Source organism: Triticum dicoccoides, chromosome 6B (genome assembly GCF_002162155.2).
Source record: "Triticum dicoccoides isolate Atlit2015 ecotype Zavitan chromosome 6B, WEW_v2.0, whole genome shotgun sequence".
Classification (NCBI taxonomy): Eukaryota; Viridiplantae; Streptophyta; class Magnoliopsida; order Poales; family Poaceae; genus Triticum; species Triticum dicoccoides.
The window spans coordinates 324,422,583-324,436,756 of NC_041391.1; positions in this window are offsets into that span (position 1 = coordinate 324,422,583).

Below are 14,174 nucleotides of genomic sequence, written 5' to 3' on the forward strand. Positions count from 1 at the left end.
TTTTGGTTGATGTGTGTCTTAAGGTGTTATTTTACTATGAACTCTAGGGCTGTTTGTGACACTTATAGGAATAGCCCGATGGATTGATCAGAAAGAATAACTTTTAGGTGGTTTTGTACCCTACAATAATCTCTTCGTTTGTTCTCCGCTATTAGTGACTTTGGAGTGACTCTTTATTGCACGTTGAGGGATTGTTATATGATCCAATTATGTTATTATTGTTGAGAGAACTTGGACTAGTGAAAGTATGAACCCTAGGCCTTGTTTCGAAGCATTGTTATACCATTTGTGCTCACTTTTATCATTAGTTACCTTGCTTTTTTTAAGATTACAAAAACCTATATCTACCATCCATATTGCACTTGTATTACCATCTCTTCGCTGAACTAGTGAACCTATACAATGTACCATTGTATTGGGTGTGTTGGGGACACAAGAGACTCTTTGTTATTTGGTTGTAGGGTTGTTTGAGAGAGACCATCTTCATCCTACGCCTCCCACGGATTGATAAACCTTAGGTCATCCACTTTAGGGAAATTTGATACTGTCCTACAAACCTCTGCACTTGGAGGCCCAACAACGTCTAGAAGAAGAAGATTGCATAGTATACATCAAGCTCTTTTCTGGCGCCGTTGCCGGGGAGGTTAGTGCATGAAGGTATATCTTGATATCTTGCAATCGAATCATTTAGTTTCTTGTTTTATCACTAGTTTAGTCTATAAAAGAAAACTACAAAAAATGGAATTGAGGTTGCCTCATATGCTTCATCTTTAGCATGTCTTTCTTGAAAATGATGGATCGGAAAATTGTGCCAAAGTGTTAGAAGAAGAATGCATTAAAATGCTTGGCACTAAATCTTTGAATGATGAGCATGATTGTAATGTTGTTAGTATGAATTCCTTGAATATCCATGATGCTAATGATATGCAAAGCCACAAGCTTGGGGATGCTATGTTTGATGAATATGATAGTTTTAGTCCCCCAAGTTTTGATGAGAATATTTATTATGATGAAAGCATGCCTCCTATTTATATTGATGAAAGTGGGTTCGGAAGAGTGTCAACTTTAGGAAGTAATGATCCCACTATTTTGGAGGGTATTGAATCTTATTGTGATAATTATGGAAGTGGATTTGGAGAGGTCATGACTTTATTTAATGATGAATCCACTATTTTGGAAGAGGTTCTAGTTGATTAATAAAACAAAGTTGCTATCTATGATGATTATTGTGATGAAATGTATGCTATAAAGAATAATGATTACCATGAAACTTGTCATCTTGACTTTAATTTTCAATTGGATTATGCCTCACATGATAGTTATTTTGTTGAGTTGCTCCCACTACTATTCATGAGAAGAAATTTGCTTATGTGGAGAGTAATAAAAATTCTATGCTTATGCATCATGAAAATAATGCTTTATGTGATGGTTATATTATTGAATTCATTCATGATGCTACTGAAAATTACTATGAGGGAGGAACATATGCTTGTAGGAATTGCAATAATATCAAGTTTCCTCTCTATGTGTTGAAAATCTTGAAGTTATGCTTGTTTTGTCTTCCTATGCTAGTTGATACTTGTTCCCATAAGTTGTTTGCTCACAAAATCCCTATACATAGGAAGTGGGTTAGAATTAAATGTGCTAGTCATATTCTTCATGATGCTCTCTATGTGTTTCAATTATTATCTTTTATGTGAGCATCATTGAAATCATCATGCCTAGCTAAAAAGGCATTGAAGAAAAGCGCCTGTTGGGGACAACCCAATATTTACCCTCACTGTTTTTGTGTGTCCACATGATTAATCTACTGTAGTAATTATGTTTTATAGATTTTGTTTCGATAAAGTGCCAAGTAAAGCCTTTAGGATAGCTTGTGGTGATAGTTGTGTTGATCTGCTGAAAATCAAAAACTTTTGCGCTCAGTAAATAATTTCCAGAATCTTATTGAAACGTGATTTTGACCTGATTCTTTTTTCTATGGATTGGTGAACATATTTCTCATGTGTAACTATTTTTTTCATAATTGTTGGAGTTACAGAAGTATTCGAGAGTTACAGATTACTACAGACTGTTCTGTTTTCGACAGATTCTGTTTTCTATGTGTTGTTTGCTTATTTTGATGAATCTATGAGTAGTATCGGAGGGTATGAACCATAGAGAAGTTGGAATACAGTATATATTACACCAAAATAAATAAATAATGAGTTCACAACAGTACCAAAAGTGGTGATTTATTTTCTTATACTAATGGAGCCTATGAGATTTTCTATTGAGTTTTGTGTTGTGAAGTTTTCAAGTTTTGGGTAAAGATTCGAAGGACTATGGAATAAAGAGTGGCAAGAGCCTAATCTTGGGGATGCCCAAGGCACCCCAAGGTAATATTCAAGGACAACCTAGAGCCTAAGCTTGGGGATGCCCCGGAAGGCATCCCCTCTTTCGTCTTTGTTCGTCGGTAACTTTACTTGGAGCTATATTTTTATTTACCACATGATATGTGTTTTGCTTGGAGCGTCATCTTCTTTTATTTTTTGCTTGCTGTTTGAATAATATCCCAAGATCTGAAATTCTTAAATGTTAAAGAGTCTTCACATAGTTGCACAATTATTCAACTACTCATTGATCTTCACCTATATCTTTCGGAGTAGTTTGTCATTTGCTCTAATGATTCACTTATATCTTTTTAGATCATGATTGTGGTTTTATTTGTAGAAATAGATGAACTCTCATGCTTTAGTTATATTATTTTGAGAGTCTTAAACAGCATGGTAATTTTGTTAGGTTATGAATTTAGTCATAATATGATGGGCATCCAAGAGGGATATAATAAAAACTTTCATATAAGGTGCATTGAATACTATGAGAAGTTTGATTCCTTATGATTGTTTTGAGATACGAGGATGGTGATATTAGAGTCATGATAGGGGAGTAATTGTGAATTTGAGAAATACTTGTGTTAAGGTTTGTGAGTCCCGTAGCATGCACGTATGGTGAACCATTAGGTGATGAAGTCGGAGCATGGTTTATTTATTGTTTGTCTTCCTTATGAGTGGAGGTCGGAATCGCGCGATGGTTAACTCCTACCGACCCTTCCCCTAGGAGCATGCACGTAGTGCTTGGTTTCGATGACTAATAGATTTTTGCAACAAGTATGTGAGTTCTTTAGGACTAATGCTGAGTCCATGGATTATACGCACTCTCACCCTTCCAGCATTGCCAGCTTCTCTAGTACCGCGCAACTCTCGCCAATACCATACACCCACCATATACCTTCCTCAAAACAGCCACCATACCTACCTATTATGGCATTTCCATAGCCATTTCCGAGATATATTGCCATGCAACTATCCACCGTTCCGTTTATTATGACACACTCCATCATTTTCATATTGCTTTGCATGATCATGTAGTTGGCATCGTATTTGTGGCAAAGCCACCTTTCATAATTCTTTCATACATGTCACTCTTGAATCAATGCACATCCCGATACACCGCCGAAGGCATTCACATAGAGTCATATTTTGTTCTAAGTATCGAGTTGTAATTCTTGAGTTGTAAGTAAATAAAAGTGTGATGATCTTCATTATTAGAGCATTGTCCCAGTGAGGAAAGGATGATGGAGACTATGATTCCCCCACAAGTCGGGATGAGACCCCGGATGAAAAATAAAAAAATATTAAAAAAATAGGCCAAAAAAAGAGAGGGCCCAAAAAACAAAAAAAGAGACAAATAAACAAAAAAAGAGAAAAAGACAGAAGGGGCAATGCTACTATCCTTTTTACCACACTTGTGCTTCAAAGTAGCACCGTGATCTTCATGATAGAGAGTCTCCTATGTTGTCACTTTCATATACTAGTGGGAATTTTTCATTATAGAACTTGGCTTGTATATTCCAATGATGGGCTTCCTCAAATTTCCCCGGGTCTTCACGAGGAAGCAAGTTGGATGCACACCCACTTAGTTTCTTTTTGAGCTTTCATAAACTTATAGCTCTAGTGCATCCGTTGCATGGCAATCCCTACTCACTCACATCGATATCTATTGATGGGCATCTCCATAGCCTGTTGATATGCCTAGTTGATGTGAAACTATTTCCCTCTTTTTTTTCTCCACAACCACTATTCTATTCCACCTATAGTGCTATATCCATGGCTCACACTCATGTATTGCGTGAAAGTTAAAAAAGTTTGAGAATACTAAAGTATGAAACAATTGCTTGGCTGAAACTAGGTTGTGCATGATTTGAATATTTTGTGTGATGAAGATGGAGCATAGCCAGACTATATGATTTTGTAGGGATAAGCTTCTTTGGCCATGTTATTTTGAGAAGACATAATTGCCTTGTTAGTATGCTTGAAGTATTATTGTTTTTATGTCAACATTAAACTTTTGTTTTGTATATTATGGATATGAATATTCTTGCCACAATAAAGAAGATTTAATTGATAAATATGTTAAGTAGCATTCCACATCAAAAATTCTGTTTTTATCATTTACCTACTCGAGGACGAGCAAGAATTAAGCTTGGGGATGCTTGATACGTCTCCAACGTATCTATAATTTTTGATTGTTCCATGCTATTATATTATCCATCTTGGATGTTTTATATGCATTTATATGCTATTTTATATGATTTTTGGGACTAACCTATTAACCAAGAGCCCAATACCAATTTCTGTTTTTTCCTTGTTTTTGAGTTTTATAGAAAATGAATATCAAACAGGGTCCAAATGAGCTAAAAATTCCCGGTGATTTTTTATGGACCAGAAGAAGCCCCCGAAGCAAAAGAGTTGGGCCAGAAGAGTCTCGAGTCATCCACGAGGGTGGTGGGTGCGCCCTACCCCCCGGGCACGCCCCCCTAATGTGAAACCGACACCAAAAATTCCTATAAATACAGAAACCCCCGAAAAGAAACCTAGATCGGGAGTTCCGCCGCCGCAAGCCTCTGTAGCCACGAAAAACCAATCGGGACCCTATTTCGGCATCCTGCCGGGGGGGGGATCCATGACCGGTGGTCATCTTCATCATCCCGGCGCTCTCCATGACGAGGAGGGAGTAGTTCACCCCCGGGGCTGAGGGTATGTACCAGTAGCTATGTGTTTGATTCTTTCTCTCATGTTCTTGATATGGCATGATCTTGATGTACCGCGAGCTTTGCTATTATAGTTGGATCTTATGATGTTTCTTCCCCTCTACCTTCTTGTAATGGATTGAGTTTTCCCTTTGAAGTTATCTTATCGGATTGAGTCTTTAAGGATTTGAGAACACTTGATGTATGTCTTGCATGTGCTTATCTGTGGTGACAATGGGATATTCACGTGATCTACTTGATGTATGTTTTGGTGATCAACTGCGGGTTTAGTGACCTTGTGAACTTATGCATAGGGATTTGCACACATTTTCGTCTTGACTCTTCGGTAGAAACTTTGGGACACTCTTTGAAGTTCTTTGTGTTGGTTTGAATAGATGAATCTGAGATTGTGTGGTGCATATCATAGAATCATACTCGCGGATACTTGTGGTGACATTGGAGTATCTAGGTGACAATAGGGTTTTGGTTGATGTGTTCCTTAAGATGTTATTTTACTACGAACTCTAGGGCTGTTTGTGAAACTTATAGGAATAGCCCAATGGATTGATCGGAAAGAATAACTTTGAGGTGGTTTCGTACCCTATAGTAACCTCTTTGTTTGCTCTCCGCTATTAGTGACTTTGGAGTGACTCTTTGTTGCACGTTGAGGGATTGTTATATGATCCAATTATGTTATTATTGTTGTGAGAACTTGCACTAGTGAAAGTATGAACCCTAGGCCTTGTTTCGGAGCATTGCAATACTGTTTGTGCTCACTTCTATCTTTAGTTACCTTGCTATTCTTATATTTTGAGATTACAAAAACATATATCTACCATCCATATTGCACTTGTATCACCATCTCTTCGCCGAACTAGTGCACCTATACAATTTACCATTGTATTGGGTGTGTTGGGGACACAAGAGACTCTTTGTTATTTGGTTGCAGGGTTGTTTGAGAGAGACGATCTTCATCCTACGCCTCCCACAAATTGATAAACCTTAGGTCATCCACTTGAGGGAAATTTGCTACTGTCCTACAAACCTCTGCACTTGGAGGCCCAACAACGTCTACAAGAAGAAGGTTGCCTAGTTGACATCAGTGAGCCCTTCCCCAGATGGAGGGCCTGCGATCGCCCGACCACCACCAGCGTACCCCCTTGCCCCTTGGTCTCGTCCTGGTCTCCAGACTCCCCAACGATGCCAACAAGATGTGTTTGGCGGGGTCGCCACGAGGAGAGAGGAGCGCATGCGAAGATCACTTCCTGTGACACTCATGTAATAATGAGTGGGGCTGTACACGCCCCGAAGTCTCCTGAGTGCCGCCCGTGGGCCTCATTGGGGCTCCGGCCCACGTCGTAGTGGAAGCACCATGCTCCGCGCTGGCAGTCGGCACTGTCCCCCAATGACTATGCCCACGCCCAGTGGAAGCAATTAGCTCTGCGCTGGTGAGAAGACTAGCATAAGCACCGGACGCGGCTGTTCTCTTTGCCCTTTTTCTGTAACCCGATTTATTTCCTTCGAGTGAATTTGGAGTTTCTTGTGCTTATTAAAAGAAAGGGGGAGGGATTTTTTCGACTTGCAGTGTTTTTCCTCTTCGATTTTCGCTTCAAAAGCATAGTGCCTGCTTGCTACCCCTCCCCGCGAGCCCCCGCGAGTAGGTGCTGGGTGTGGCGTGTGCACCTAGGTAGGCCAAGGCCCCCTCAGGGCCAAGTACGCCGCCGCCGCGTGCCCGCCTACACGCACACCTCACCAAGAGTTTTGGCGTTGGCTCCTCGTGCGATGCCCACGATCGGGCCAGCAATTACGTTAGGAGGCCCCTCCAGCGAGAGCCCCCTGAAGGCTCACCGAGGCGGAGGGCGTCTCCGTGGCGCAAGAACCAACCCAAGGCCGTGAACATAAAAGGTAAATTGCACCAACTACTCTAGTCGAGAGCTCCTTGGCTCACGACAATGCATTCTGAAATTAACTCAGGAAATATACCATCATTCCATGCACCATAAGGAGATCATCCTCCCCCGAAGGAAAAATGCTTTCACTCCCCCCGGGGGCACATCCAAAAAATCTTTATAGGAAGAACAGAGAAGTACAGGCCTAGCGGGACGCGCTGTCGCCCGTGTCCCCATCATCACCATCATCATCAGCTCCATCCTCCGCAGCCACGAGCATGGCTACGTCGTCAGCAAGAGCAAACTCCTGGACCAGGTCATCCACGTGATCGTCCACCCAGCTCGCAATGTCACCCTGTACAACTCCGGGCAGGGGGGCTATCGCAACATTGAAGTCAAAATACGGATCCCAGTTGAGAAGATGGCTGAAGACGCGCGAGAACGCGTGCCCAAGGAGATCCCGACTCTTCTCCTCGACGAGCTGGTGAGCCCTCACGGCCTTGCTTTTGAGGCATGTCATGACTTGGGTGAAGAAGTGCAGGTAGCCAGCGTCGTCGGACTCGTGCGAGTGGGCGATGTTCTCTTTGCACATGGTGTCAAAGGCGTGGTTGGCCCTCGCCCTGAGGTTGTCAAGCATCTTGGAGCGCTCTTGCTGCAGCATTCGGTGGTGGTTCGCGTCGGCCGACGCCCTCTCCACGAGGGACGAGACGCCGGCGACCTGATGACGAAGAGAAGATAGCTCGTCCTCAGCAACGGCTCGGGCTTCCTCGACGACCTTTCCATGCCGCTCTGCCGCGGCAAACTGGGCTTGGAGAGCATCGTCTTTACCTTGTAGCTTGACCTGCCGTTGCTTGAAGTGGGCCTCCCAAAGCCCCAACTTCCGGCGATACTCTGTGACAAGGGACTCGCAAATTTCTGCCACCTTCTGGTCGACCTCCAGCTGAATTTTCGCCACCCAGGAAGCAAGGGCCTCCTTGCCGAAGTCACTTGATGCTCCATCACCACTAGTCGGTCATGCTCCAAGCTTTGCGCCATCGCCTCGAACGCCAGCGCCTCCTCGCGACCCCGAGCCTCGGTCATGTCGGCAGGGGCCCCACCTGGCCGCACCGCAAGGGTGACCTTGTGTGTCTAGAGCTGCCGCTCAAGATCAACATCCATGGCTCGAAGCTCCTTATCGCACTCCTCGGCTGCCTTGCGGCACTGCTCCGCAGCCCGCGCCTCCTCCTGAGTACGGATGCAGGCATCACGGGAGGCTGCAAGGGACCCCTCGACATCTGCTTGGGTGCGCTCATGCTGCATGCGCACAAGATTGACCGTGACCTTCAGCTGATGCCACTCGCGCGCCACACACAGGTTTTCCACCTCAAGGCGAGAGTCGACATCAGCAAGTTCCGCTCCAAGCTGGCGAAGCGCGCCTGCTGCTACCTAGAGGAGGTTATGACGGACGGTGCTCTGCCCACGTGCAAGCCCCAGCGCTTGGCCGGGCCTCTCTTCCGTGTCATGGCTTGCCAGAGAGGAGTGGGGCAATTCGCCTGTCCTCGAGAAGGGCTCGGTGGCCGGAGCCTCTTCGTCCACCCTTGGGCTTCGGGCTCCGTGCAGTGGGGCGCAGCTCCGCCACTTGAAGATGAAGCCGCCATGTTAGACGCCCAGCTGCTTGCAAGAATCATCGAAAGGCTCCTCGGTGTGGCCCCCACATCACGGGGGCTACCATAGCAGAGAGGCGCTGGGAGAGTGGGCTCGCGATCTTCCTCCGGCGACTGCGGCTCTTGGGCCAGCACCGCCTCCCGGACGGCTGCTTGCTTCACGAGGCTCGGGGTGGCAACCGGCCCCGGGGCTCGCGAAGGGCGCGTCAAGAGTGGGCTTGTCGCCAAGGAAGGAGGAAGCTGAAGGGCAAATGTCAGGAGGGAACCCGTCACGCAAGAATCCAAGGGGAAAGGTACTTAATCATCATTGGCCATCCAAATCCTCTGTTTCAGGGCCCGTGGGGCGATGCCGCTGCAGCTCCCGAGTCCCCTCTTGCAGGAGACCTTGATGGCTGGAGGAGGCGTGCCGGAGCGGGACGCGCTGCCCCTGGAGGCGGCGGAGGCGATCGTAGCGACGAACGGGGCTCCCCTCGGGTCGCCCTCAGGGCCACGGGGAGTCACCTCAGGAGCACCGGGCGGTGCCAGGCCCTTGAGGGCTGACTCGAGGGTACCAGGAAGCGTCCGACTTCCTGGGGATGCCTCGAGAGTGGTTGGTGGCATGTGCGTCACCACCACCATTTGAAGGGCAAGCACGGGGGTCACCACCATAGGGTTCTCGCGAGGCCCCTCGTGGCCCATGGGAAGCAGCCCCCACTCGTCAAAGCGCGACATCTGCCTGACAAAGTCCTCCGCATTCGAGCAATGGTACAAGAGGAGGCCCCCCTTAGCAGGGAGCTCGGCAGGAGCCGGGCTGCCTGTCAGGAGCTCAAGCACGGTGCCCACCGTCGCGGCAGGAAGCAAAGTCACCTGAAGCCTCATGGGATCTTTGGGGCCTGTGAAGGTCCACATTGGGCGCGAATGGCGCTGAAGCGGTGCGATGCACCGTCGGATAAACTCCCTCGCCACCATCGGCGCCTCATGCCCGCCTCCCTCAGCTTGGCCAACCTGGACCAGACACGCCCAAGGTGACAATTGACCAGCTCCGCGTGCCCCCAGCCAGAGCTTGGGATCGCCGGCACGTGCGGAAGAAGGAGCAGGGGGATGAGCACGGCGGTGTCCACATACACCCACCGCCTCCAGAACCCCATGGTATCCGTGCAGAACATGAAGTCGATGCCTGAGCCTGCCGTCGCCGCCACCACCTGGAGCGACACGCACCCGGAGCGTTGCCGGCCATCGACAAGATGGAGCGAGAAGAAGTGGGGAGCAAGGCCATGGATGGGGTAATGCCCACGAGAGCCTCACATAGGAAGGCGGAGATGGAAAGGAGGATGATGGAGGCGGGATCCAGATGCAATGCCTGGATTTGGTAATGCGAGAGCACGACATTGAAGAAATCAGAGAAGGGAGGATCAGACCGGCCGAGAGGGCATGAAGATGAAGTGGAATTTCAGTGTCCCCCATCTCGATGAAGCAGGCCAGGCTTTCTTCACCTTCCACTAACTAGAATCGGCTACAAGGGACAGGCGGACCTTGTCCAGCCCTTTCTGGTTGACCACTATTGATCAGTCCAACGCAGGCTCCAGCCCCGGCAGGGGATCCTTGGGTGCACGAGCTCTGCTCTTTTTCTTCGACTTGGGAGCCATGGCAGCGGAGGAAGATGAGCAAGGTGCGGCGACTAGAGGAGGGTGCACAAGCTCGCAATACGAAGGAGGAAGCAAAGGACGAACGCGGCGGACAATGATGGCTAGGTTGCGCTCGCAACAGGCAGTTGTCAAATCAGACAGTTGCCAAGGCAGCATGGGGAAGCGGAGGCACCCACGTCTTATCAAGCGCCACGCGTCGACCCGGCCCGTAGGAAATTGGGGCCCGCAGTGTTCCACACATGCCCTTTGGCTTTGCCTCCAAGCCAAGTGCGAGCGTGCTGATGTCTACTACGCAACCTTCTTCTTGTAGACGTTGTTGGGCCTCCAAGTGTAGAGGTTTGTAGGACAGTAGCAAATTTCCCTCAAGTGGATGACCTAAGGTTTGTCAATCCGTGGGAGGCATAGGATGAAGATGGTCTCTCTCAAACAACCCTGCAACCAAATAACAAAGAGTCTCTTGTGTCCCCAACACACCTAATACAATGGTAAATTGTATAGGTGCACTAGTTCGGCGAAGATATGGTGATACAAGTGCAATATGGATGGTAGATATAGGTTTTTGTAATCTGAATATATAAAAACAGCAAGGTAACAAGTGATAAAAGTGAGCACGAACGGTATTGCAATGCTAGGAAACAAGGCCTAGGGTTCATACTTTCACTAGTGCAAGTTCTCTCAACAATAATAACATAACTGGATCATATAACTATCCCTCAACATGCAACAAAGAGTCACTAATAGCAAAGAACAAATGAAGGGATTATGGTAGGGTACGAAACCACCTCAAAGTTATCCTTTCTGATCGATCTATTCAAGAGTCCGTAGTAAAATAGCACGAAGCTATTCTTTCCGTTCGATCTATCATAGAGTTCGTACTAGAATAACACCTTAGGACACAAATCAACCAAAACCCTAATGTCACCTAGATACTCCAATGCCACCTCAAGTATCCGTGGGTATGGTTATACGATATGCATCACACAATCTCAGAATCATCTATTCAAACCAACACAAAGTACTTCAAAGAGTGCCCCAAAGTTTCTACCAGAGAGTCAAGATGAAAACGTGTGCCAACCCCTATGCATAAGTACATTGAACCCACAAGTTGATCACCAAAACATACATCAAGTAGATCACGTGAATATCCCATTCTCACCACAGATAAGCACGGCAAGACATACATCAAGTGTTCTCAAATCCTTAAAGACTCAATCCGATAAGATAACTTCAAAGGGAAAACTCAATCCATTACAAGAGAGTAGAGGGGGAGAAACATCATAAGATCCAACTATAATAGCAAAGCTCGCGATACATCAAGATCGTATCACCTCAAGAACACGAGAGAGAGATCAAACACATAGCTACTGGTACATACCCTTAGCCTCGAGGGTGAACTACTCCCTCCTCATCATGGAGAGCGCCAGGATGATGAAGATGGCCACCGCTGAGGGACCCCCCCTCCGGCAGGGTGCCGGAACAGGGTCCCGATTGGTATTTGGTGGCTACAGAGGCTTGCGGCGGCGGAACTCCCGATCTATTGTGCTGTCAGATGTTGGGTTCCGGCAGACCCTTGAGGTTCGAACTCTGGGGTGCGCGCGAAGATCTTCCCCCTACCAATCCACGTCCAATTGCCTCGCGAGAATCTAAGCTAAACGATGAACAACACGAGAGACACAAGATTTATACTGGTTCGGGCCACCGTTGTGGTGTAATACTCTACTCCAGTGTGTGGTGTGGTGGATTGCCTCAGGGGCTGATGATGAACAATACAAGGGGAAGAACAACCTCATGAGAGGTGTTCTTGAGCTAGTGTGGTGTTCTCGCAGGAAGGGATTCGGTCCTCGTTGGCTTGGTGAGAACTCGATGCCTTCCTACTATGGTGGCTATCTCTATATATAGAGGCCCTGGTCCTCTTCCCAAATATTGAGCGGGAAGGGAGCCAACAATGACCATTTTGAAGGGGAACATCCAGTACAAGTTATCATGACTAAAGTTGGTCTTCGGCTGCCAAAGGTACTGGCGATGACGCCGTCTTGGGCTCCACGGTGATCTCCATCCTGCCGCTCCACTGGTCTTGGTCTCGTTGCACCAAAATGGTAACCTTTTCCTGATGCCTCGGTACTCCACGCCTGTGCTTGCCCCCTTTGCACCAAAGAGGAAACAAGGACACTGCATGGGCCGGCGCCCGCCTGGTGCCCGCCTGGACTCGATCGTCATGGTTTGCGTCACGAGCACCTCACGAGGTACCCTTGCATTGATCTCTCCGCCTCCTCACGAGCCTGCCTGGCGAGGCCGCTCCTGAGGTAGCCTTGCGTTGGACGCCCCGCGAGGCTTGGCCCCTCGCGAGGGTCTTGAGTTTGCGTTGATGAAGATGGGCCGTACTGGGCCACCACTTGAGCCACGCCGCAGGCCGCAGGCAGGCTAGTCTGGGGACCCCCGTTCCCAGAACGCCGACAGTAGCCTCCGGGCCCAAGGCGCGCTCGGACTTGGCTTAGTGGAGAAGCGAAGGGGCAAGTGCGGAGCGCCGTGGGCCCCAAAAGCCCGCGGCCTTGGGCGCCGCATGGCGGTTGATTGGACGTGGACGTCTCTGCTTCCCCATGCTGCCTCGGGAACTACCCGACTTGACAAGTCCCTGCATGCAAAAACTGGTCATGATTACCTGCGATCATGGAGGCCGATGGTTGGCCTCCCCTGGACTATAAGTACGGATGGGCGAGAGCCCCTGCAGTCCATCTCTTCCTGCTTCACTCCCTCTTCCTCGCCCCTCCTCCATCTTCACGCCAATGGCGCCGATCCACCGGTTCTCAGCGGAAGAGAAAGGGAAGGCCCCCCGAGAGGGTCCCGACCTGCTCCTGCTGAAGAAGCGGCCAGTCCCCGGCCGCCGCGACGAGGTCGCGCGTCAGGAGACGTCGAGGCCTTGGTATGAGCGGCCACCGCCTGGGTTTCCACTGCCTTTGTACACCCGGGCCGAGGGCCCTAGAGAAGGAGACGCCGAGCGGCACTGCCCGCACCGCCGGCGACGCCGACGAATCACGGCGGTGCGCGTCGTTGCCCCTGGAGTCCACACCGAGGGCTCTTCTCGCGAGCTCGTGCTTCACACCGCCATGCCTCCAAGCTCTTGGATTCACCTTCCTCCCTCTTTCGTGTTCGAGATGCCGCCGAGGGGGCCTCTTGAGCTCTGGCTGCAGCATGCTAACTGCAGTACCCCTACGACCGGAGCGGAGGTTGGGGTTGTCGCTCTGGGCAAGGTCTACATGACCCGGGGCTAGGGCAAGATCGCCCGGGTCTGCCGAACTGGAGGTGCTCTTGTGATTCATTTCGAATACGATGGCGCCTCCTTGATGTTCTTCAAGGTCTTCGATGCGGAAGGACGCCGGCTGGAGTGCTGCCCCAGGGCAGGCGGCCGGGGCATCAAAGTGGCGAGGGCTAGGCCCGCCAACTCCTTCCCCAGCAGCTCCTCTGGTAGCAACGGAGAGGCCGGAGGGTCCAGCGACTCTCCCGAGCTTCTCGTGACTCCGGAGATGAGCGACGACAACTACGAGCCCCTGAGCTCGCGTCGTGCTCGGAGCAGGGCAGCCGCATCAGGCCGCCGGCGCGGCTGATCTGGATGGGGTTGGCGCCGGTGCTTGGTGGCCCACTGTTGATGATGGCATCGACCATGGAGGTGCGCGTAGTTAGTGTCCCTTAGGATTAGCACCTTTTGTTCCCTGCGAGGAATCAAGGAAACACCCCGTGGGGGCATGTAAAGCGTTTACTATGTCTTTTGTGAATATTATCCTTATTACGGAGCGGTGCAAGATGCTTGTCCTGCCTCAGCTCGGTTCCCCCTTTCTAACCTCGCGAGGGCTTGGTGCTCTACGCTGACAGGTCCCGGTCCCCAAGCAGGCTTGAGCTGTCGCTGGTATGCCAGGTCGTGATGCCGTGGTCAAGGCCAGGAGCGGCCCGA